This window comes from Lepisma saccharinum, chromosome 6 (genome assembly GCF_977018435.1).
Source record: "Lepisma saccharinum chromosome 6, izLepSacc3.1, whole genome shotgun sequence".
NCBI lineage: Eukaryota > Metazoa > Arthropoda > Insecta > Zygentoma > Lepismatidae > Lepisma > Lepisma saccharinum.
In genome coordinates, this window is record NC_139234.1 from 18,377,708 (window position 1) to 18,402,497 (window position 24,790).

Sequence of the window (24,790 nt, forward strand, 5' to 3'; positions counted from 1 at the left end):
GGTTGTTGCACATTCCGTAGAGGGAGGGACTACTCATGCCCAACAAGCTCCTTAAATCAGCACAGACTCAATGCTCTCGAACATAAAGGGAGAGTCAATATCTCAAATGAGTACGGAAGGATTTATATGCACTAAAAAAATGGGGGGCAGGGGGCAAGGACAATTTACTGTACTTTGGCATAAGGTTTAACATAGTACGGGGACAAAAGTGGTAAAAAGTGGGGGGAACTATCCCCCACGATCCCCTAATCTCCGCTACTGATGCCATTATAATTTAAGAGCCCAAAAATGCTAATAACTGTCTGGCGCATGGGTGGATGAGCCGGAGCAGCTTTCCTGGGGACAGATTTGTCCCACTGTAGTCCTCCTTCAGTGCCATTAGTACTGCTCTTCACATGTCTACTTCCGTAAAGAAACTTTTTCTCTCAAATAGAACAAAGATTAAACAGCACGTTTTGAATTTGTATATTTTTTACTTCCTCAAGGTTCTAAGTCCAAATGGACAAAATATGTTAGAGCTTGCTGTGTTCGTTTTTCGTGTTGATAGAGGGCGCTACGAGCAGTTGAAAATTATAATCGACAGCTTAGCTCCCTGGGTAAATCTGCACTGAGTTCGCCTTCTGGTAAATGGTGACATTTCTAGAAGTCACTTTTGAAGATGAAGTTGACTCATTTATAGTTATGCAGAAACGTTACTTCAATTTATATGACATGTTACTCATTCAAAAACCGTTAAGTTAATCAACTACAAGGCTTGTGCAAATATCAATTGTAATGCGTAAATAGTGCTTTCCATTAGCGAAACCAAGGTAGCTAATTTTCGAAATACTCTTCCTGGTTGGCAATACCCTTGTGCCAGCGCTCCGAAAGCTTGTTGATGTCATTCAAGAAAAAATAAAACGATTGGAGGCATAGGCACTCCCGAACAGCACTATGACATCCTAATCACTGACCAACTTTTGGCCGCTCAGATGCTCCTTGGGGTGATAGAAGGTAAAAGACCCAGTCTACATGGTGGATGTGGGACAAGATTCTATTTAAATTTCTTAATTGTGATGGTTCGAGCCAGGGAGGTGCAGTCTGGCGTTTGGAAAAGTTCGGAACCATTCGTAAACCTCCATGGATGACGTCAGCCACGGGACATCTCACAGACGAGCACCAGCAACGGCATAGGAATTCACACTTCTTCCGTGTTTTCGGAAATAAATTTGTTATAAAATCGAATGAATGTTCTAGCGTGTGTGTATAAATAAATATATATGTATAGAGCAGACTATATCTAGTAAACTGTGTCGCTGAAAGTTAACTATCAATAGAATTACATGTAATGAAAAGCGGGAAAGCCGGCTCGGAGGTGGAGTATTATTATTATTATTATTATTATTATTATTTATTATTATTAAAGTAGGGTTACAATTAAGCTTACATTTTTTTACATTGATTCCAAACTACAAAAACAGCTTTGTTCAGAATTTTCTATTTGAGTGGTGTAAATTCGTGTTTATGGGGGTGAAAAGTTATACTTAGAGCCAAAATGACCACAAAGTTGTCCTTTTTAAAACATTGTGTGGGGTGTTAGGGCGAAGTTGGATAAATCACTGGGACAGAGATATTACAACTTCATGTTTATAATCCAAAAGTTACTTTTTTAGCACTTTCATCCTGCAGTGTTTACAGTTTCTTTATTTGTTCTTCAGCACATTTTAATTTCTTTTTCAGAGTTTCCAACGTACTATCTTGTTGGAGATTGGGTATATTGGGTATATTTCCAGTACTCAAAGTCTCTGAATTATGTGCCATGCAAATTATTTTGCGAGGAGACAACTCTTCAAGTGTGTCCACTGCTCGCTTTCGAATCTGACGTTTATTGGCACGTAAGCTCCGATCAATTATGCCATTTGGCTATTGAACACTACTACAATTCACCACACAACCACGCAAATTTAAACATGGTACAGCGTTTGTATTAAGCTGCGGTCTACAGGTAATAATACTCAGCAGTGCTGCTTTTAAGTTCCGTTCGTAATCGGCATACAGAAAATGCGATGAGCACACTGTCGCTGTTTTGGTGTTAACAGGATCTAATCTCTTCACTTTGAAACCCACATCTTGCACGTAATCGGATCCTTTAGGAACGAAAAATAGCTTACACCCAGGCACGTATCCAGGAATTCCTTTCGGCGAGGTGAGTGAACACCATTTTTTTAAGGGGTATTGTATGTTTAAGGCCAGTGGTGGCAATTTGGTTCTAAAACTGAGGGGGTTTGCAAGGAAAGTTTACTTTCTCTTGATAGACAAGGCTTAGCATTAAGAGGACATAGTGTGGAGGCAAGAAAATGGGGAGCAACTATCCCCTAAATCGTCTTCTAGAATACAGTTGGATCGCGAAACAATTAATGCACAGTGAAAACCCTTCCGTTCCCAACACATCTAATGTTTCGTCTCCAAATATGGTTAAATGCTTACTTATTTATCTCCAGTGATGTGCCCAAGGGAGGGTTTGTGGGGTCATAGCCCCATTTGAACGTCAAAGACAAGAAAAGATGGCTAAATGAGGATTGACCACCAAAAATAGTATACGTAACCACTTTCCCTTCCGAAAATTCTGGGAACGCCACTCGTTATCTCGGGACACATTTTTTGAAATCAAGTCCCCAGATGTTTTTATGATTTCATATTGGAGACTGAAGTAAAGCGCCTTGTACACGATCAAATAAATAATGAACAAGTCCTTGAATTGAACACTTAAAAGGCAATGAAGTCAGAAACAACGCAATTTTTCTCATTGGATCCAAGGTCAGGTCAAAGTATATCTATTTAGGAACGGTTCTAATTAACGCATATTTATCCTCATTATATTCTAGAACGTTCCGCAGATAAACGATTCATAGATATTGCCAGTAGTTCGACTCCTCTTATTCAAGAACATTCCCTCTCGCGTCTTCCAGAGATTAGAAATTACAACGAATTTCTACGTGTGGAGCTACCTTTGTTGTGCAGCTTTCAAATACTGACAAGTCTCTACATAGTGCCCAAGTTCACTGCGACAACACTGAAAGCTCAAGTAAAGTTTACGTGCAATATTATCAACAACAGGGTAATTCTCCGTCTTGCTTTCATAAGTATTTCTCTCCTTAAATTATCGTCACATTATTCAAGAAGACAAAAACCTAATTTTATGTAGTGTAAACTGAAAAATGACCCGAGGGGACTCGAGCCACCTGATCCGCATCTTGTATACGTGCTAGTAACAATAACAGGGTTATAGAACATTCTCAGTCATATTATTGACGAAGCCGAAAGCCTAATTTTATCTAATGTAAACTGAAAAATTTCCTGGAGAGAGGAGGGTCAAGCCCCCTATACCCCACTTTGGATGCATGCTATTATCAATAACAGGGTTACAGAACATTCTCCGTCTTGCCTTGATAATTATTTCTCTCCTTAAATTATCGTCACATTATCTTATTTCACACAACAAGAAACCAAAATCCTCATTTTATCTAGTTTAAACTGAAAACTTTTGGTTAGATATGTGCCTGTCCTACTGTATTTCTTGCGTTGTTCGGGCACAAAGCAAGAGCACAATTGCGAGGAATTTTCCTGAAATGTTATTGTTGTTGAAAAAAGTTCTCCACTATCACACAAGAGTTACAGAAAAAGAAAACACAAGTCACTTTCACACAAATGCAGATCCTATAACAAGCGGAAGATCTGTAACAGCGTCAGTTCTGTCCCGTGAGTGACGTCAGGGTTGGGAACGCCAACGACCCTCTTTTTTCAGCTTCGGGAGGGAAGACTGCGCTACTTTCTCAACTATATTATATACTTACTTTGGGTTCGAGCAGCCATGTGTCGACGGGCGTTATCCTGCAGAAATGACACCGTCATTTGTGACATTTTACTCTTGTACCTGATCGCGGTCTTTACTGGGCCTTTAAGGAACCTTGTGTAATGTTTTCCATTGATCGTACGACCCATCGTGAGAAAATCCAGTGCAGTATTCATTGGGAGGCCAAGAAAATGCTTGGCCATATCTTCACAGGTGTTGAGGACATATTGGGACGGCAAGCATGCAGTTGATTTTTCACCATTTCCCGACACTTCTTAAAGGCACTGTATAACTTACACACAACACCTGACATCATGTTCTCACCGTACTTGTTTCAATCTGGCACAAATTTTAGGTTGTTTGCAGCCTTTTTTGGTGAGGAATTTTATTACAATGCGCTGTTCCCTGCTTGCGTACACCTTTCCTCACTTATCATTCTGACGACTAACTCACTGCATGGCGATAACCAAAAAGTAGTGTAACTGACTTTAGACAGTGTCGCAACCTCCCAATACCACACCAGATGGCAGTGTTGTATTGGGTGTTATACTGCTCTTCGAAAAACGCGTATTGCTCAAGAATTCTTAGAGAGACTTCTGTAGAATTTCGGAGTTTAAGTCTTTTTCTCCTTAGTAGTCCAATATCAATTATTCTTCTTAGTTTATATGGGTGAATTAGTCAACACTAGGAACCCAAGGATGCCTGAGAAACTTTTGGACGTTCAAAGATGAAATTTGTAGCACAAATATCAACTCGTAGTATACTCGAGGTTGAGCTTAAAAGATTAGTATTTAACGCCACTTACTAATTACGGAATATATATTACAGAGCACAATTATGACAGGAATGATGGATACGAGTTGATTCCTCATGCTACTGAATTCATGCTAATACTACAAAGCCTTTGAAAGTTACAGTTTCAAAAATATAAATTTATTTTACATGTTATTATTATTTTATATTATTTAATATTTATGTTATTTTAATAATGGCCATAAGGATTAAAGAAAAAACTGATAAAACTGGTAAGAGTTTTATCAAGCTCTCTCTCTTTCTCTCTTTTCTTCTCTCCGCCTTTCGTTCCTTCTCCCCCCTCTCTCTATCTCTCTCTCTCTCTTTCTCTCCTTCTTTGTTTCTTTCTCTCTTTCCTTCTTTCTCTCTTTCCTTTTTTCTTCTCTCTCTCTCTTCTCTCTCTCTCTCTCTCTCTCTCGGAAAGAAAGAAGGAAATAAAGAAAGTGTAGTTGGTATATACTTTCTGTGCTTTTAACAACTCGAAGGGTGAATTTGTAGCAAACTTGAATTGGGTTGTATATGATGGTTGAACTTCGAGAGAATGATGAATTCGAAATATCTCTCTGAAGAAAATGCATTCGACACCTATTTTCGAATAAAAGGTTCGATAATTCTGCCAAATAAACATTCGTTTGGTGGAAGTCAGTGAAGTGAGAGAAACCGGAAGCGCAAGTCAAAATAAATCATGTACGCTGCATGCAAGTGCTTTAGGTTGTTTCATTCTCAGTACACGACGGGAATTCTCTGTCGCGAATGATTAACTGCATCGCTAGCAGACACGGATTCTACAGAATAAAAGATTCCTTTAAAAATCTCACACACACACACATATATCTGTGGTCGGGCAAGTTGGGTGATACCTTCAACCAAAGCTTCCAGGTTCAAATCCTGGACAGATCACGATGTTTTTCTTTGTGAGTATCCCTTCATAAATGAAACAAATCATATTTCATCTTCACAATTGATCAAAGAGTCAGAGAGGTAACGTAAAATAAGAAAAAAATCCAAATAAGAAAATACACCATGTCTCCCGTGCATCAATCGTGCAAAATAAATTTTCCGAAGTTTGTTACGGCAAGTTTAAAGTACGCCCGATTTAGATCAACCAACTCCATTGTGCCCAGCTTCTGCGAGCCTTTCAGCGCAAAAATTCTAATTCTACGACAGCTTGGATTGCCAAAACAATAATTGGTGAATATCCCCCCCATTCGGTCCATATGTTCCTTTTAAAAAACGCAATATTTTCCAATCTGCTAGTCAAGTTGATGTCATGAAAGTGCTGTTTGTTAAATTCAGAAAATGCCAGCACGGATATCTGAAAATAGTAGGAAAATTTGAATCGCCCGTAACACATTCTTGAAAGGCGTCGAATGATTTCTCTGCAATGCCATACCAGTGTAATCACGTCAGGTATCTAGACAGAACAAGAACATAAAATTAAAAACTGTTAATTTACTGCAGTTAACGTGATCGCTAATTTGCTGACTTGTACTAATTTGTACCTTCATTACATCCTAAACTACATTCCAAAGACGTTATAACAAATTTCAGAGGAAGTAATTCTGTTTGCTTCTCTGTGTATAGTCTATGCCGAGTTTTGAAATGGTCAAATATGTATGTTACTGGTGGAGAGCGTAGTGCTGATAACCACATCCACAAAATAACCTTGAATGTGAAAGACACAGAATGTAAGAGCATCATGAATTTTCACTTGGTTCGCGAATAACATGACTTCGGTGTTAGTAGGAAAGGATGTGAGGGCAAGCGGTAACACATTACATATTGCATTTAATGCTTTTGCCTTAGGGAAATAATTCCCAAGTATTGTACAATGGTATTCAACAACAAGTCCACACGAATGGGTTTCACAACTTGTTCGTAGGCGTATTACTCTTGTAGTTTACGGTTGTTACAAGCATTTAAACACAATTTTTATGTTTTATTTTCAGAGTATGAAACTCTGATTAGTTTTCCTATTAAAAAAGTGTTTAAAATTTTGTAACAACCGTAAAGTACAATAGGAATAATTCTACAATGCAAGCAATATGTACATGCAAGTAAAAAAATGATCGTAAGTTACTAAAGATTCTATTAAACCAGATAGAAAATAAATGTCACAGCGGCCTTTAATCTGTGACGTGAAGTTGCATACATATAGAAACATACATAACCTTTTGGTTCCGATGGTACGCATCAACAGAGGTGGAGGCTCCCGGTTCGAGTCCTGTCCTGAGAATGGGAGTCCTTTATAAGTTTCCCTTCGTCAATTTCACTTCTGTATCATTCATCTTGACCGTCGCTACAAGTAGAAAGTGGCAGAAAAGCGACGTAAAATAAGAAAAAAAAAATTGCAAGATGGTGCATCGGAAAATTTTAGTGGGAAAATTTGCACATTTCGCGTTGAATTCATGTAATATGAGTGCAATATTTCTGAATATCTAAACCAACAAAGAGTGCACGAACTACACTCCAGCGGAAGGTTACTATTGTTAATTGCGCTTTCGATTATCCCGAAGCCTGAATCCCGTGTCATGTTTATACATACACGCACTTATCTGTTAGCAACAGACACTGGCAGTGGTACATGCGGCGAGACGTAGTCATGGAAACCATCAGGAACGGAAGCCGAGCACACGGTCATCGATGAGTATCAACAACTGTAATTCACATTCTTTGATTCTTCTCCAGAAAAACAATCCTCTCTCTGTACCAGACCTCTGGCATGTTTCCAGTTGTTTGATGGCCTCGGTCTTGGAGGGTGGAACTCCGAAGTCCCCATGGACCAGTTTGCAAACCGTCCTAAGACGTGCTCACCGCTAGTCAGGGAAGCATTCCTCGAAATCTTTGATGAGCAAGAAAACGGATGGATGGGATAAGGAACAGGCACCTGGACGATTGCCTTTGCAGACGCAAGACCTCAACCAACCAGGCCTCTTGCCGCGAAAAGAACAGAAGTTTCGTTTGAGGCTTATAAATGGGACCGAAAGCGTATTTTCAGCTATTAAACGTGGCACGCACCTATCGGTCTGTGTAAACTCCTCCTTTTTTTATCTATGCTACAACCCTCAATCGGACTTCCAGTTTCTAGCAACGAACAACATACATTACCATGAATGCATATGCAGGGATTGACTTTAACTTTTATCAATCCATGTTGGTTTCCCATAATATACATGTGGCAAAAATACAGCAATGCAGTTCACATATAACACACTTGAAACACCATTCATAATTTAATGTTCCGGTTTCTAAGACATTCCAACTCATTTATACACAACATTAAGTACAATCGCACCCAGTGGTGGCGATTAGCGGGGGGGGGCATTTGCCCCCGCACTATGCTAAACCTTATCTACCAAGAGAAACTGTCCTTGCCCCCATCTATTTTGGCACCCAATCGCCGCCACGGATCGCACCAATAGATATAAACACAAGAAAAGGAATTAACTTCAAACTTACATTTTGCTACATCCATGCCATCAAAAGCCGCCCTCCGTGGCGGAGTGGTTACAACAGCGTCCTACGACGCCAGGGTTCCTGCGTTCGAATCCCGGCCTGGGCATGGATGTTCTTTGTGAGCGTCCCTTCGTCAATTTCATCATATCATCCTCACATTCCAGATCATCATCTTTCGTTCTTTTTTCAAAGAGTTTTACATACAGGTTAGTTGTTAACCACGAGCTCTTAAAAATGCATCATACTGTTGAAATCCTCGTGATCACTTGCACAGTCCTTATACAAACGTAAATGTTGCGGACATAACTTCGAATTTTCAGGTTTCTCAGGGGATGTATGTTCTAATACTTAAATGGTCCACTGATCCTACGAAAGCAAAGTGTAGGCATGTAAGAGTTGATTTTCTGAGAATGCACTTAAAAGTCCACCTCTCTTGCACGTAGTACATACACCCTGGTCTTTGCATTCTTACCATGCAATGTTAATTGGACTTTGTCCATTGTCTAGCGTTATTAACGATACTTAGCATCATGTTTCGAGAGAGCACCTCATCTCTGGTCTTCAGATGAACAAACTACTCCACGTCGCCTCCCGCAATTCTGTACCACTTTGCGCTCTAGAGTAGTTGATTAGAGCACCAAATTTATAATACAAACCGCAGGTCTGTTGTAGGTTCGATCCCATCTACCGGCAAAATTTAATTTGCTCATCTATCGAATATTCAAATCGGATTATTGTAACGGACTATTATTCTGTATTGAAGCTCTAACCTATTGTGATTCAGTCTTGTTTATCAATGGCAACATCTTATTGATATTCTGCTTAAATTCATTCATGATTTTTAACACTATTTGATACATAATTCATTTGTGACAAAATACAACCATTAATATTACAGGGAGTTAAGCGATTGTGGACTATATGGTCTAAGCAGTACACAGTAATCTACCATTGTCCATTAATATTAAGGTAGAAATTTCACTCTGTTTAAATGCAGTAGTAATTATAAATTGTAGATTTTGACTAAATTAATTTTGAGAGTTTTTATTGCTACGAACTATCTTCATAAATATTATTATTAATTATTCAGTGCTGCTTGTTATGATTTCATTTCTCTCCGCTAGATGTCCACAAAGTTTTTTATCACTGACAATTTATATTTTAAATGTTGTAACGCATAAAGTTCACATTGATCTTTCATTTGAAATTTAATTCTAATATTTCATAAAACATGTTATGGAAATAATTTTAAATTGTATGTAAAGGTTTCCTGAATAATATCAAATTTTTGAGTCGTTCAACATGATATTAAAACTCTAGATACAATATCGTGGAGATGAGGTTAAGTTTGAAACGTTTTTTAACAATCAGGGTATAATGAATCCGAGTAACCCCGTTGCCAAGTCGCAGTATATGACCCAAAATGGCGATCTGCAAACTACTCCTGCTATCTTATACGAGATATTGATATAATCCATAACATTGCATAAGATAAATCTTCATAGATTGTAATGATAAGAAATGAATTTATATTTCCTTTAGAGCTATCATTATAAAATAGGAATGTTAACCTAAAATTAGATTTTTCGAACTTCAATGACGTATTTTGTCAAACTATGTAACTATGCGTGCTATATAAACAAAGATTGTTACGAGAAAGAAAGCACATATCCTCGTGAGTAGTTTGCAAGTTATTTAAATAAATTATCTTCCATAGTATGGAACTTATGTATTCAAATGTGCAGGTATAATGAAAAATCGCAATTCCATTCATTGCATCAAAATAGTGTCAGTAGGACCTCCCCGATGGCGCAGTGGTAGCGTCGTCGCCTTGTAATCAAGGGGTCCCAGGTTCAATACCCGGTTGTAATGATAGAATCACTACAAGATCCTTTTTATTATTAGTTTTTATGTATGTTCAATGTTTTTTTTTTAGTGACAGCTATACTTCTTTTTTATGCAGTTTCCAATGTAACTTGCTGTAGGGATGGCCTACGTGACGGATAAAGCCAGCTTGCAGAAGGCTGTTAGTTTTAAAATCTTGTCCTTTCAACCTGAGGGGGGTTGAAGAAAGTTCCGTTTACTGGTTCTTTTCGAATCGCCTATATAAGAGAACCGATTGAGTAACGGGGGTTGGCATTCTTACGTTTTCTGGGCAAGTGGGGAGACATTTGGAAAGTTCTTTCGGTGACGGTAGAGTGGCTGGGCTAGTCAAATGGCTAACGGTCACGGATCAACCATTCGCTTTCTTCGAAATACATAGATAAGTCCACGCACTTTTCTTGATTCGCCAACGCTTAGTTTTCGGTGGACATTTGTTATTATTAAACGTCGTATCCGAGGGAATTAAGGGACACGTTTAATTTCAAGTACAGCATATGTCTATGCGTGTCAGAAAAACTAAATAACTTGTTGCGCGAAAGTATTGGTTTAAATTTGTTGATTCGACTCTGTCAAGGGTCCGGTTTTTATTTAATCTGGGATTAAGGGGACAGTGACAGGGTGGAAAAGAATCATAACAGTTTTGTTTTTATATAATTTCAAGAACAGCGTATAATTAGTTGTTGTAATTTCAACCAAGTTTAGTCTATTTTTTCGAGGCAATTTTCGTTAAAGACAATAAAGGGAGGGAATTAGAGAAACATGCCATGTATACTAGTGACAAGCTAGATACATTTTTAACTATTACTGCTGGTCTAGGCCAGCGTACGAACCTCTCACACATATATATATACACACACAGAGCATTCCCTGACATTCGCTACTAGACTCGGCGGCAAGCTGCCCGGCATCAGCACTTGTCTTTCCCGTTGAACGGGTCAGCGACAGTCGCTAGAGTCGGCTATTAAAATTACAGTTTTCATATTGTGTACTAACCTTGACTACAGAAAGTGTTGAACATGATGTCTCTCTGCTGCAACACATTCCTGGCATCTACACGTGCAAGTTCGTCTACTGTAATTTTCCCGATTTTTCGTACAATACTCTCTTTTAACTCACGGATGGTGTGCGGATTGTCTTTGCATACTTTATTTCCCCATTTTTCTTTCCACTTTTAATAAGAACTGACCCTGTTACTTTAAACTTTTTTACGAGGTTTAATATAAGCGACTGTCGCGGACCCGTTCACCGGGAAAGTCAAGCGCTGATGCCGGGCCACTTGCCGCCGAGTCTCGTAGCGAATGTCAGGGAATTCTCTGTATATATACCTAGTCTTACCATAAATACTGTCCCAAAGTTGTAAGTAAATAGACACCAAATGGTGAGAGATATTTTAATATCAGAATAACATGAGGTGCAAGGATGCATTATGAACCAAAATCACAAATAATTATTCGAAATGGCCACCTTTAGCACTGACACACTTCTGAAGTCTTCGTTGCCACTCATCAATGGAATTACGCAACACATCAAGTGGAAACTCCGCAGCTGCCTTCTGAAGAGACCGCTGTAAACTGTCAATATTGGGATGTCTCTCCTTGCAAGCCATCTATTGAAGCTTGGACCACAATTTGTAGTCCAAAGGGTTTAAGTCTGGACTGGCAGAGGGCCAATCTGACGTGGAAATGAAGTCTGGAACATTTGCCTCCAACCACTGCTGGGTGGTGCGTGCTTTGTGTGCTGGGGCTGAGTCCTGCTGGAAGCTCCAGTTCTCTCCATGGAAGATGGTGTCGGTAAGATTCTTGCATAGTTTCTCAAGCACTGTCTGCTGGTACACTTTGGCTGAAATTTTGACCCCCTTTTCACAAAAATGGAGATCCGTTGTGCCTTCGTAGCTCACACCCCACCACACCATGACTGATGCAGGATAGTGACCCCCTCTGGATCCTGGGGACCTTGTCAACAGCTTCCCGAGACGATGTGGCATACACCCTGTCATTTTGGGCATTGAAATCTCCTCAACACTGAAAATGTTTTCATCAGTGAAAAGGATTCGACGGTGCCCATTTGCCACGTAACGCTGAAGTAACCGCTTTGATTTCCGGAGCCTCTGGAGCTTCAGTTCACTTGTCAAGAGATGTCCTTTGGTAGGCATGGAGTCCCAGGTCACTGCGTAACGTACGAGACATCGACATTTTTGAAATCTTTAGCTCACGAGCCATCACCGACTGTTTCCGTGCAGGATTTCGTCGCACTCGTGCCGCAACCGCTTTTACAAGTTCTGGTGTTCGTACTGTGCGTGGTCTTCCTTGCCGTGGGCGATCTTTAACAGTACCAGTCTCAACAAAGCGCTGGATAGTGCGGTACACAAATTTCTTGGAGATTTTCAGCTTCTGGAGGGTTTAGAAAATCTCCCCTGGTGATTTGCCTACCTTGTGCAACGCTACCACGGCCACACGATTTTCATACTCACCCCATTCCATCTTGAACATTTACAACAGACACCTTTCCACTTGCCCAGCTCAACAAGCAATGACTCACGCTTCACGCTACCGCTCTTGCCGTCTCTCGCTTGTAGGGGTGGAAGTACAGCCACCCTCAAACGTTGGGACAGTATATATATATATATATATATATATATATATATATATATATATATATATATATATATATATATATTACAGTGTTTCAATTAAAGAGGGTCATGTCATTTTTTATGTGGGGTTATTTCATATGTAATTCTTTGTACATATTTAATCAACGAAATAAATAGTTTTTTTTATATATTTTTATACTGAACGTCTGATCTATCATTCAAGAAAAAAGTACTGAGTATTCCGTAATATCCATGGTAAGGAATATGGTAGTTATTCTATGTCTTTAATTCGATTGAACCGTTTTTGTTAGTTATTGAAATGTTATGCATCTTATTTGACTGGGAAAGTAAGAAATCAAGTAACAGGTCGAGCCAAGTCAGGCTACTTTCCCCAGAAGAGAAATAGAGCATAACACGGTGGAGAAACATAGTGGTTCGGATCCCACTTTAATACTATAGGTCCAGTCCAGATTAGCCTATCTGTGCATAAAGTTGACTTAAAAACTCAAACGGGATCGGGAGTAGCCTCACAACGTCAAATCATCAACTTCGGCTCACTCAACTGTATACCCGCTCAAAACAGACCACTAGAAACGTGATGATTAAACGAATAAAAAATAGTGTTTCTCCAGTGCGGATCAAACCTGGAATCTATGTCATTTCACGAAGAACGTGAAACGATATGTAAATAGCAAATAAGTAAAAGGCAGCGACAAAAGTTAGTTAGTATTGTACTAAGCCTTCTAATAGCGACTTGCTGTTCTCCGAAAGAAGATAGTTTTAGAATCACTGCATTAGTGCACAGTGAGTGTTCGCCCAAAGCAGACCGCCAACGAGCTAATGAAAATGGACAGTCATTTGTTTTTGCCCTCGCGTCATTAAGGGCGATGGGAATAATGCATAGGGAAACAAGGTCGTCACGGCACCTTTGGGAGAAAATAACTGTTTGAGTGTCGCATTGCCTCCCGCTCTCAAAGTTTTGCAACACCTCAGAGCTTCGCGAGGTGACCCAGCTTTCGGCAACGGCGACTCGGGTCTCCAGGAGTAAGAAAAAGAATTTAGTGAGGTTAGAGCCGGAGTTTACCCAGAAATTTCCATCTGTGGTGGCTGGAGCTGTTGGTAGGAGAGAATGAGGGTAAATGCAGTGTGAAAATGACCACAAATTGAGCTTTGAATACAAGTTTGAAATGGGTTGAAGGTGCGTGGGTAAATCACAATGTCAGAACGACGTTTTTCTATGTTTCTCCAAAAATATGTATTTGTGGACGTTACTTTTCTGTAACTTTTGGCCAATCGCGACGACGAGAATGAGTGATGATTAGATGAAATTGATGAAGGGACACTTTAACACACGCCGGGACTTGAACCTGGAGCCTTCGGTGGCGAGAAATAGGTCAAAAATGTGAAAAACCTAAATTGTGTGAAGAGTAAGCTGTCTTGACGATTTTCTGCAAAATTAACACCTTAACATGTGTGATGTATGGCATGAAGGGAAGGGGGCGGAGAGGCAAGTATCCCTGACAAATATAGATTAATTTTCATCCCCACCAGCAGTGGCGTGCCCAAGGGGGGGGGTTGGTGCTGGCCAAGGCGGACTGATTTAAATCACTTGAAATAAATAATTTATAAAATAATGTACATAAGGATTTTGTAGATATCAGAATCACATTTGGTGAAAGTACATTAATCTCGTAATCATTTCATGGTGTTTATTACGCTCTAAGAAAGAAAGAGAAAGGAAACAAAATATATGAACTGATAGCGTGAAGCTCATACGAAAGGAAATGTAAACACATGATTTCTTTTGATTTAAAATTCAATAATTTTTGTAGGCAAATATAGTAAGAATTTTGTGTAGAAAAATATACAAAATACCAATCAGGTAAATAGTAAATGGTATCATTATCATTAAACTGTAAAGAAACATGGCAGCTGATATTTTGCAAAGTATAATTTAAAAACTGCCAAAATTCAGCTACAAAGACTAAAAAAAATATTTTAAGTTACAATTATATAGTACATCCAGGATGTTTTATTTTCACTGGAAGGAAAGTTACTGAAATTATGGATTATAGTTTCATTAACACACTCAACAAATATTTCCATAGTAGGTTCATAAATACACGCATATAAAGTATCAGAAACAGACAATGTATACTTACATATAATATTTTTGTTTTCTTTAATCAAACTGTTCAAATATTTTACAGGGCCGTTTACTAGATAAAGCCCTTCTAAAAAAAAAACATATCTATATGTGTGGTGCCAACACGCATGCAAGCAATTTAAGCGTGTTTCTTTAAATCCAAAAAATCGATTTAAATAAAAAAAATCTGTTTATAAAAACAGCCCAGTGTCCCTAAGAACGAAAAGGAACCAATGGCAGGAAAAGATGGCAAAATGAGGACCGACTTCCACTTCTTAAAGTACACGTAACCCCCCCCCCCCCCGTTTTCGAAAATCATGGGCACGCCACTACCCACCAGCCTGCCACCGTGGCGGTGTGGTTAGCACATTACGCTACGACGCCAGGGGTCGTAGAGTTTGCATTCATCAATTTCATCACATCATCACTCATCCCCATCTTCGCAAATTAGCCAAAAGTGGCACAAAATGAAAAGTAAAATAAAGCAAATCAATCAATTTAATTACATGTAAATGTTCTAAGGTACTTCGAATCGTAACGTAATACAGGGTGTCCGAATTGAAACGCCCTAATTTCATCTGTCTGTAACTCCACATATGTTTGAATCATCGAAATCAACGCTACCTACGAGTCGCACGGAGGAGGTCCAGCCGATACTAGATTTCCCACCAGGTTGCCTGTAGCAAGTGTGGTTGTCCCATGTAATGCTATCACAAAGCGGTACCAGAGTTGTCTCTTTGGTTGAATACACCATGTCCTTGACATGACCCCACAGGAAAAAAATCGAGTGGAGTAATATCAGGCGCATGTAGAAATGTACTAAATGCACTAAAATACACCAAATGTTCTAAATGTACTAATTACTACTTTGCTCACAGAAACTTTAGCCCTATATATATTCATTAATGCATAATTCATTTGGATGCATCACATACATGTGGAGTTAAAGACAGTTGAAATTAGGGCGTTTCAATTCGGAAACCCTGTACTTTAGTTTACTGACTGGTAAGAAATACAAATTTGCATGCCTAAAAAAACTATTTCCAGAAATGAAGTCACAAATACGCCACTGAGTGGGCATCCCCCCCCAAAGTATAAAGCTTAATTCGGACAGTAGGGTAGGGTTGACTACTGATAAAAAAAGTATTCGTAACCCCTCCCCTTGCAAAATCCTGCTCCTAGTAAAGTATTAAAAGTGATATGGTTCTAATCAACATTGAACTTTCGCCTAAGAGTTCTGAGTTTACTGCTTTGTGCAAGGAATAAGGTCAAATTGAAACTGCAATAAAAAAGGAAAGGCAGCTTCACCATTAACTTTCTACAACAAACTTATATTAATACATCCCTCTCTCCAGTCATCATCATCAAATTTCAAAAGATACAAATGAAACATCCTCATAACTTCCAAATAAATTGATTGCCATAGAAGAGGAGGGAGATAGGAGGAATAGCTCACCCGGCGCCAGCACGTCGGCCCTGGATGGTGGCGCCATCGTCGGGACACGAGGCGTTTTTGCTCGTCTGGCTCTTCTCCCTCCGCCATAGAAGAATGGGAGGAAGGGGAGGGGAGAAGGGAAGGGGAAGACAGAAAGATGCACCAGAATGGCCACAGGCAAACTCCGATCTACTGAAAATGTCATTGGAGTGAAAACAACATGGCCGCCGTGGTGCTAAATGGTCGCCAGACTGTCTGTCTCGTGTCGCTAGTGGCGCCGCCGCCGACAATTCATATTCAGTGTATTGCTGTGTGAGATTTCAGGGGAGACAAACCTGAATTTTGATTTCGTACTTCGTCTGGCTTCTACAACCCCTGATTTGTTTGGCACAGCTTCATTTCTTTTGTTTCTTTCTCTGAAAACTTTGATACAATCTTCGGAATGTCTTTGAACGAGAACAAAGTCAGAGGCATTGTAAAATACTGCCGGGAAGGAAAGTGTTGTGATAAAGTGGCGGTCGTTATTTAAAATATATGAGCCCACAAATGGTATTTCTGACTTATAGTTGCCCTACTTTCCCCTATAACCCGATTCATAGTTTTTAAGAAAAGAGAACGCATGAAATCAACAACCAGACAAGTCATAGGAACTCTTAACCAACGTTCGATTAGAACATTTGGATATTTCTAGAACTCCCGGATTTTCATGTAATGTTGAATTCTGAATAGGGCTCGGCTGTTGTGTGTGTAAAGTAAATTGAAAATTCTACACTAATTCTATTACCCAGGGGTTCCCAGGTAAGAGGGGGAGATCATAAGGCTTACCATATTTTTTGGGTCCAACCCAGGACATATTGGCGCTCAACTCGTTACTGCTGAATTTCATTTCTTTTTTTAAAAAATAAATTGAAATTACTTAAAAGCCTTAATATTTTATTGGAACATTAAACTATAAATTGTACAAGAAAAATATTAAAATTATTTTATAAAATCAATCAATTAATTTTTAAACGTTTAATTGAATAATACATTTTCTGATGCTTAGGAAACCTCTCTGTTCTAGGTAGCATTATCTGTTAGTTGAGTCAGTTGCACTTTTCACTAGACATGACTTTTTTCAGAAATTGCTTGTTTGTTTTAAATTCTGGTCGTGAATATTCAATACCGGTAGCTATTTTCATGTTCAAATTCTCAAAACCCCGGACATTTTGCAATCCCGGACATCACCCCGGACAGCACTAAAAAAGCAGGACTGTCCGGGTTAATCCCGAATGTATGGTAAGCCTAGATATCATGACTTTTTAGAGTGGACAAAAATAATTGAACCTCGCCAATATATCCTAATAAATAATTAACTCTTTAAAAATGTATCTTTTAGTTTATATGTATTTCTACCTGTGGTTAAGCGTGACGATGGAATTGATTGGATGATTAATACAGCGTCCTAAGCAGGATTGTGATTTGCCCCTTTCCCTACCCCCCGCACTACCAAGCACTGACGTTTTCTGTGCATCCTTCGATATTCTCATCTTATGCCACGGTTTGTGATATATCCTACAAATTTTCAAAATGAGAAAACGAAGAAAAACTGATTAGGTAATAATTTAGGCTATATTAAGAAAAATCAGTTATGTCTTAGTGTCTGATGAACATCTTTAAAAGCGTACTATTACTACTATTTAGGGAAACAGTGGGTGTTACCAGAATATAAGTCTACAAGTAAGAGAAGGAAAAGAAAGGTCGAGTAACACCTTGCATGTTTTTCATCTTTCCTTATCTCTGCAAAGTATACATTTCTTCCTTGAGTATGCTGACTTTGTTGTCTTAAAAAGTACCTTCGAATGGCGCCCTAGGCTTCAGCCCCCGCCCCTCCCCAGCCTACCCATTGCTACGGGCCTGGATTATTAAAATTATGAAAAGACATACAAAAAAACATGGGAGACCAGATATTGCAACAAATGCCTGTTTTGTTCCTGTGATCAGATGTGTATGAATGCAGCACGCGTCTATAGATACAGGTTTTCGTGATGCGACTATTCTACATGCGTCATAAGAACGAAGTCAGCGTAAGCAAAAACGTGACTCGCGAGATATGCTATTGGTTATTCACACAGGCAGCTGTGTAGAATTTCTTGCACGTAGGAAAATAGTGCATGTAATATAGCCGTACCACTCTCTTGATTTATACCAGTGATTCTCTACCGTCGGACTCTGGAGTTAATTATACAGGGTCACGAGAGGTTCTATTGCAATTTGTCACTTTCGTTTGCGCAATTTTCATTGGCAAATATTTTGTAACCTTATTTTATGTTGGTTTTAGATTTAACCAAAGTTTTACACTTTGTGTTTGTTTTTAAGTCAACTTTACGCACATATAGCCTAATTTGGACTGGATCTATAGTTGAAAGTGGGATCCGAACTACGCTGTGACTGGAACTCAGAACCCCTTCATTACCAGTACACCATCGGTAGGACCTTTTACTCTTTATTGATTTGGTTTATTTTTACTTGGATTTTCTGCCAAACGATGAAGGCACACTTACAAAGAACACCCATCCATACCCAATCCTGGATTCGAACCCTGGGCCTCTATGGTCATAGCGCGCTGTTGTAACATTTTTACTCTTTATGATGGTACCAGAATAATATTTAACAATATTTCATTTCAAGGGTTCAGTCACGGCAAGAAAAATGGGACACCTAGATCCTGAAATGCTCGCTTCCCTGCAATGCATTATGTGTGTTGCCTAACACTACGCCGATAAGTGGATTTTAATAGACAATTTTCAATGGCCGTCGAGTTCGGCAACACACACAACGCCTTGCAGGCAAGCGAGTATTTCAGGATCTAGGTTTATACACAACTATATCCCGCTTTAGACGAAAGCATTACCTTTAACATGCTACCATAAATGCTACGTAAATGCTTCCAAAAATCTTATAGGAGATGGTAGTTTACACGGAAACATTTCATGTAAAATTTCGGTAAGCTTTGCGATTACAATGTATAACATATACAGCACGAAAGACACGTCGAGTTACATCATCTATGCTGAGTGTAGGGTGTTTACAATTGAAACAACTAAAATATTCTTCAATACGTGCACAGTGAATGTTGTAAAGTATATATTTATGGAACGCCATTGTTTTGTACCTAATATTGTTTTATATGAACCGTTATTACTCTCGGTTGAATAGTTATCGGCTTTTAAAAATGTGAGGTGATGCATTGTTTACATCTCACGCGGCCGCCATTACAGCTGCACTCGTGACCTAGAGGTCGCTTCTGATTGGTTACGCTACGAAAAATTATTCGGACCGAGCCTATCCTTGAGAAATGCCATGAAATATGCCATGGCATCTGAAATACGATAAGATTTATCACTTTACCCGGTATCATTTTGGTCATGGAACAAATGTTAAGGTAAAAGCTTTCGTCTAAAGCGGGCTTTATCGTGGTTTTACAAAACCAAATGAACACAAAGAACGTGTTGGGAGGCATAAGTGAATTTGGAATTAATTCTTCCTTCTTCGAAAAGCTGCTTGCCACTGTCTTTCACTACAAGCAACGAGGAAGCTATTTCTTCCCGTGATTCATTGTCCCCGTTGTTTACGTTGCGACAGGGCCGCTCAAAACCAAACACTCAAAATGTGAGGGGCTTGAGTCGTTATTTGCAAATCAGTGACAACGAAATAAAGTCAACCGCGATCACCACCATGTTAGCTAAACAGTAAGAGGCGACTTCAATGGGTTACGAATATGCGAATTCACCGCATGCGATGCAAATTTAATTTGTTTACTAATAAATAAGCAAGGGCGATCGACGTACGTCCCGATTCGCTACCGAGCGGCGGAATGATAATTCTGTTGCATTTTAGATGAGCAGCTGAGTCTAATTAGATTGTGGGAAGACCGGCGAGGGGAGGGGAGAGGGATACGGGTAATCAAGACAAGGTGAGGCTTTTCGCGCGTGGGTACCAACCGGTAGCATGAGGTGCAATGGTTAAGCAACCATTAAAAATGGGTGCAGGATTTTCCTTTCCATAGCCAGTATAGTCTTTAAATTTGCTTGCACTCGTCTCTCACTAAACCCAATAAACACTGACATTCTAGGATATCTATTCACGTTTTTGTTATCGTAGACAATTCAGAATTGGGAACTGTTGACATAATGTTTATACTTTTGTTTGCTATTAACATATGTTCATGTTCCTTATATCTTAGCCAGTCGAGACTGGACTACCATATTGGGAACTACAAGATTTTTGGACTTTAACTATGTTACGGGTATCTCTTGAGCAAGCGAACGAAAACAAGTATCTGTGCAAGTAGTGACCCGATACGGCTCCACATATTCCAGGGACAGAGTGTAGTAACTTTCTAAAACTACTAATTATAACTGTAATTCAGGTATTCAATTAAGAGTTATTTCCACAGTTAACTTTCCTTGTGTATTCGTAAGATATATATCGTCGATGTTTTCACGAACTGGCGAATATGTCAACTCCCTTGCATCACGAACCGGCGAATGTGCAAAATTTGACATTTTGAGTTTTTGACGCTGTATATGTTGGAACAACTTGTACTTTGCTCTCACAAAGTTTCAAGTTTCTATTAAATATTGCTTAGGAGATAAAGATGGACAACGTTTTGACGAATATGAAAACTAGTATTGTGATAATTTCACGAACCGGCGAATATGAAATTCGCCGCTTCGTGGAGAAAAACATGATATCATTTTACAATCCATTCAGGATGTGTCAGTTCGACTACATTTTGCGTAACAGATGCCGCTGTAATGAAACGTTTTATATTTCATTTTTTTCATAAGAAATATAACCCATTTGTAAGATATCAGTTAACATGTAAGGCACAGTTGTTTGTGTTTCTATTGGAACAATGTACAGTCTATATTTTGAGACTCAATGAAATTGGCAATCATCTGGTTTTCTTCTCGCAACTAAATTATTTCGAATGGTTTATAAAAGAAATGCCATATTTCTTTGATATTATTTTGAAGAATAGCCTTCTAGTGGTGTGGCTCGTTGTATAATTATTCAGAAGATATGAATAAGGACGTGCTTGTGAAGTGGACTGATGGCAGTACTAACATCGTCAGAAGCCAAGAACTTACACTCCCCCATGGAATGAAGATGTTGCAATATGGAGCGAAAGTAAAAATGTGGTGGGATCCCGAGAAAATTTATTATGAAGGTGTTGTGATCGGGGTGGAAGAAGATTCTGAAAGTGGTGATACTGTGGTGTCAGTGCCAAAGAAGAGCTCAGGTGGTGTGATCAATGACTCGAGTGCAGTAGTTAGTGACATTGACAGTTCTTCAGAAACGTTAGCGGATGATGAGGACAAGGATCCTGATTTTCTTATATCTTCCAGTGATAATGAATCGTCCGTACATTCCTCACCGAGGAATGTTAACGCTGTATGTAGTTCCTTGCATTGGGAAGAAGAAATATTTGCTGCATGCGTAACGTGTCAGGATTTGGTTTGTTACAATCACTTCAAATTGGATTGCGCCGAGCACAACAGACGTGTTAGTGTACAAGAGAAAAACATCCCTCCGGGATCAAGCCACACAGATTTTAAAGTAGATGGTTCTCAAAAGGAGGATGTTACTCCAGTAAAGCGAAGGGTTTCCGAAAAGGAAAAAGTAAGAAAAAATGTAAAAGCCTGTCGTTCTTTGGGTTATGAGTATGTAAGTGAAAAGAGTCATCAAGTTTTTCCTTCTCGCAGATTGCTTCGTCCACGTTGTGAGTCACGGACATGCCAAACAAGAGGATTGAAGTGCAACGATTTTGATGTCAACACAAGAATGAAAGTTAATAATGCGTATTATAATTTAGGAAATGTTTCCCGACAACGAGAATGGTTGAGTAAGTTCATCGTTTGCAATGCTCCTGTAAGGTCAACGAAGTCAGAAGACAAAAAGAGGAAGGAAAGAATGCTTCATTATTTCTTACCAGATGACAATAACGTAAGACAAAGAGTATGTCGTAAAATGTTTCTTAACACACTTGCAATTGCTGAGAGACAAGTAAGGACAATGCTAATGAAGTTAAAGAACCAGTGCATGGTAGAAGAAGAAAAGAGAGGTGGACGTCAGACAACGTTAAAAGAAAGAGACGAAAAAATGCGTACAGATATTAAAAAGCACATAAATATGTTCCCTAGGATGGAATCTCATTTTTGCCGCAGAAGTTCTAGCCAACAGTACTTGTCGTCCAACTTGAGTATTGCAAAGATGTATGAACTATTCAAAAAATAATTTCCAAACAGCTCGGCATGTTACTCCTTATACAGATCAGTTTTTAAATGTATGAAGTTAAAATTTCGTTCTCCAAAAAAAGATCTTTGTGGTTTGTGTGAGACGTACAACTCATTGAAATCAGCTAATTGTCTATCTAATCATTCTGACTTGATTGAAAAATATAACAGGCACATACAGGAAAAACAGAAGGTGAGGGAAATTAAAAGTGCGATGAAAGATACAGCTCTAAAATCCACAGGAGTTCGTGGCTGCTTGCTTTGATATGGAGCAAGTCATAAATCTACCACAGAGCAAACAAACTGAACTGCATTACAAAAGAAAATTATCAGCCTATAATTTTTCAATTTATGAATTAGCTAGTAAAAACGGCCATTCCTACGTTTGGCACGAAGGATTAGCGAAAAAAGGTCCGAATGAAGTTGCAACGAACTTAAGGAAGTTTCTGCTGATGAAAGATGAACAAGGTGTAAAACAGGTAGCGTTCTTCGCCGATGGATGTGCATCTCAGAACAAAAATAGTATCCTGCCTTCTATGTTCGTTTATTTTTTAAACAATGAAGCACAAAACATCAACACCATACATGTTTTCTTCTTCGAAACGAGTCACGGACAAAGTGAAGGTGATGCTATTCACAGTACAATAGAAAACGCACTTCGACGGAGTGAAGATATCTTCATCCCTGCCCAACTCATCCCGGTAATCAGGATGGCAAGAAAGAAACAACCATATGCTGTTCATGAGTTACATACTAAAGACGTCTTAGATTGGAAACAATATTCGCAGTACCTGCGTATCCTAAAAGTTAGAACAACAAATGAGGGTCAACCCGTGGACTGGACAAAAGTCATGCAAATTCAAGTGCGCAAGGGTTGTCCCAATATATTTATAAAAACGTCGCATAACCTAAACACACACTCAAGTATATCACTTCCTAATCCACGCAGTGCTAAAGAGGACAATTTACCACCAAGGGCTTTTACTTCAAAGCCAAAACTGCATATGAAAAAATACCAGGACTTGCTGTCATTATGTCAAGGAGTAATACCAGTAATTTCTCATCCTGATTATAAAGACTTCTATGTCAGATTACCTCACTAATTGAACAACAATTTTGCGTTTATTAACTTTGTATTTGATAACAGACTAGTGTTGGTCAATGTATTACCATTTTGTTCCTTACATTTTATTTCCTGAATTTTATTATTCTCGAAATTTATTTGCGGGTACGTCTAGTGTTGTGTGAATTTCTCTGTTTCTCACTGTTACGTATTAAACTGTTATGGTGTATGTTATGATTGGCCTCATATTTAACTCTGTATAAATATCCAATAAATAAGTTGAAAGTTTTAGCCTTGAACTGTAAAATTCGCAGTTTTAGTGAAAATTACAATGACGAACCAAGCTAAAAATATTCCATTTTTTGTTTTTTTGTTTTCACGAACTGACGAATAGATTCAATGAAATCCTTTGTTCATTTATTGTTCATTAAAATTCTTTCTACGGTGTTCTTTCTCATGTGAACTACCTTCTCACACAGCATTTATTATTATCTCAAAATATAGTTTAGCTCGAATATGTTTTTCAATGATTCGCAAGTAACGCAAAATTGGCTACTTTCAACTTCGCTTTTCTCAAAATCAATATTTTGCACATTCGCCGGTTCGTGATGCAAGGGAGTTGACACATTCGCCAGTTCGTGAAAACATCGACGAATATATGCGTGTTGCATATTATTTTAGGCGCGACTCCTTGTAGACTGGTTTCTGCCGGGTCTCGTACAGGCCTCTGGTTGGAAACTTATTACTTTTTCTCTTGGTCGCCAATGCATCAATGGACACTAACTACTAAATTTGGATTTGATAATACATTCTTTAACCTTGACCAATGGACACCGAGATATCAAATTTGGACATATTAAATGTACATTAGTGAATGCTCCTTCATCTTATCTGAGCCCAGCGACAATGTGCATTCAATTGAACCAGTTTAAATGTGTGTGCTTGATCATCTTGTAACATCAAATCTATACTCACGTGTTAATGAAGAGTTACAATCATACGATAGTGAGCATTTGGGCATCTGAACTTTTTAAATTCATAAATTAAATTTTAACATTTCAGTTTTTGATAACGTCACAGAACGTATATAAAAGCGGTTTAATGGTAAATTTCTGCTCCTTGAAGCAATGTGTGGTTAAAATTAAAAATCTTAATTAAAGGGGTCTGGTGTAAAACATGGTAAGTGACATTTTTCAGTTATAAATTAAAATGTGCCATCCTTCAAATTTCTTGTGAAATTGCCATATCATAGAATTTGCATTGGACTCAGTGAAGCCTTCTGAAATTGGTAAACACAACGCGAAAACA

The 24,790-nt window shown here is 38.7% G+C and overlaps 1 protein-coding gene across 1 annotated transcript in view; it reads left to right on the plus strand.

Moving 5' to 3' along the window:
• Positions 1–24,790, plus strand: part of CARPA (Carbonic anhydrase-related protein A) — a 428,457-nt gene that overhangs the window by 23,658 nt on the left and 380,009 nt on the right. The gene's annotated exons all lie outside the window — the stretch shown is intronic.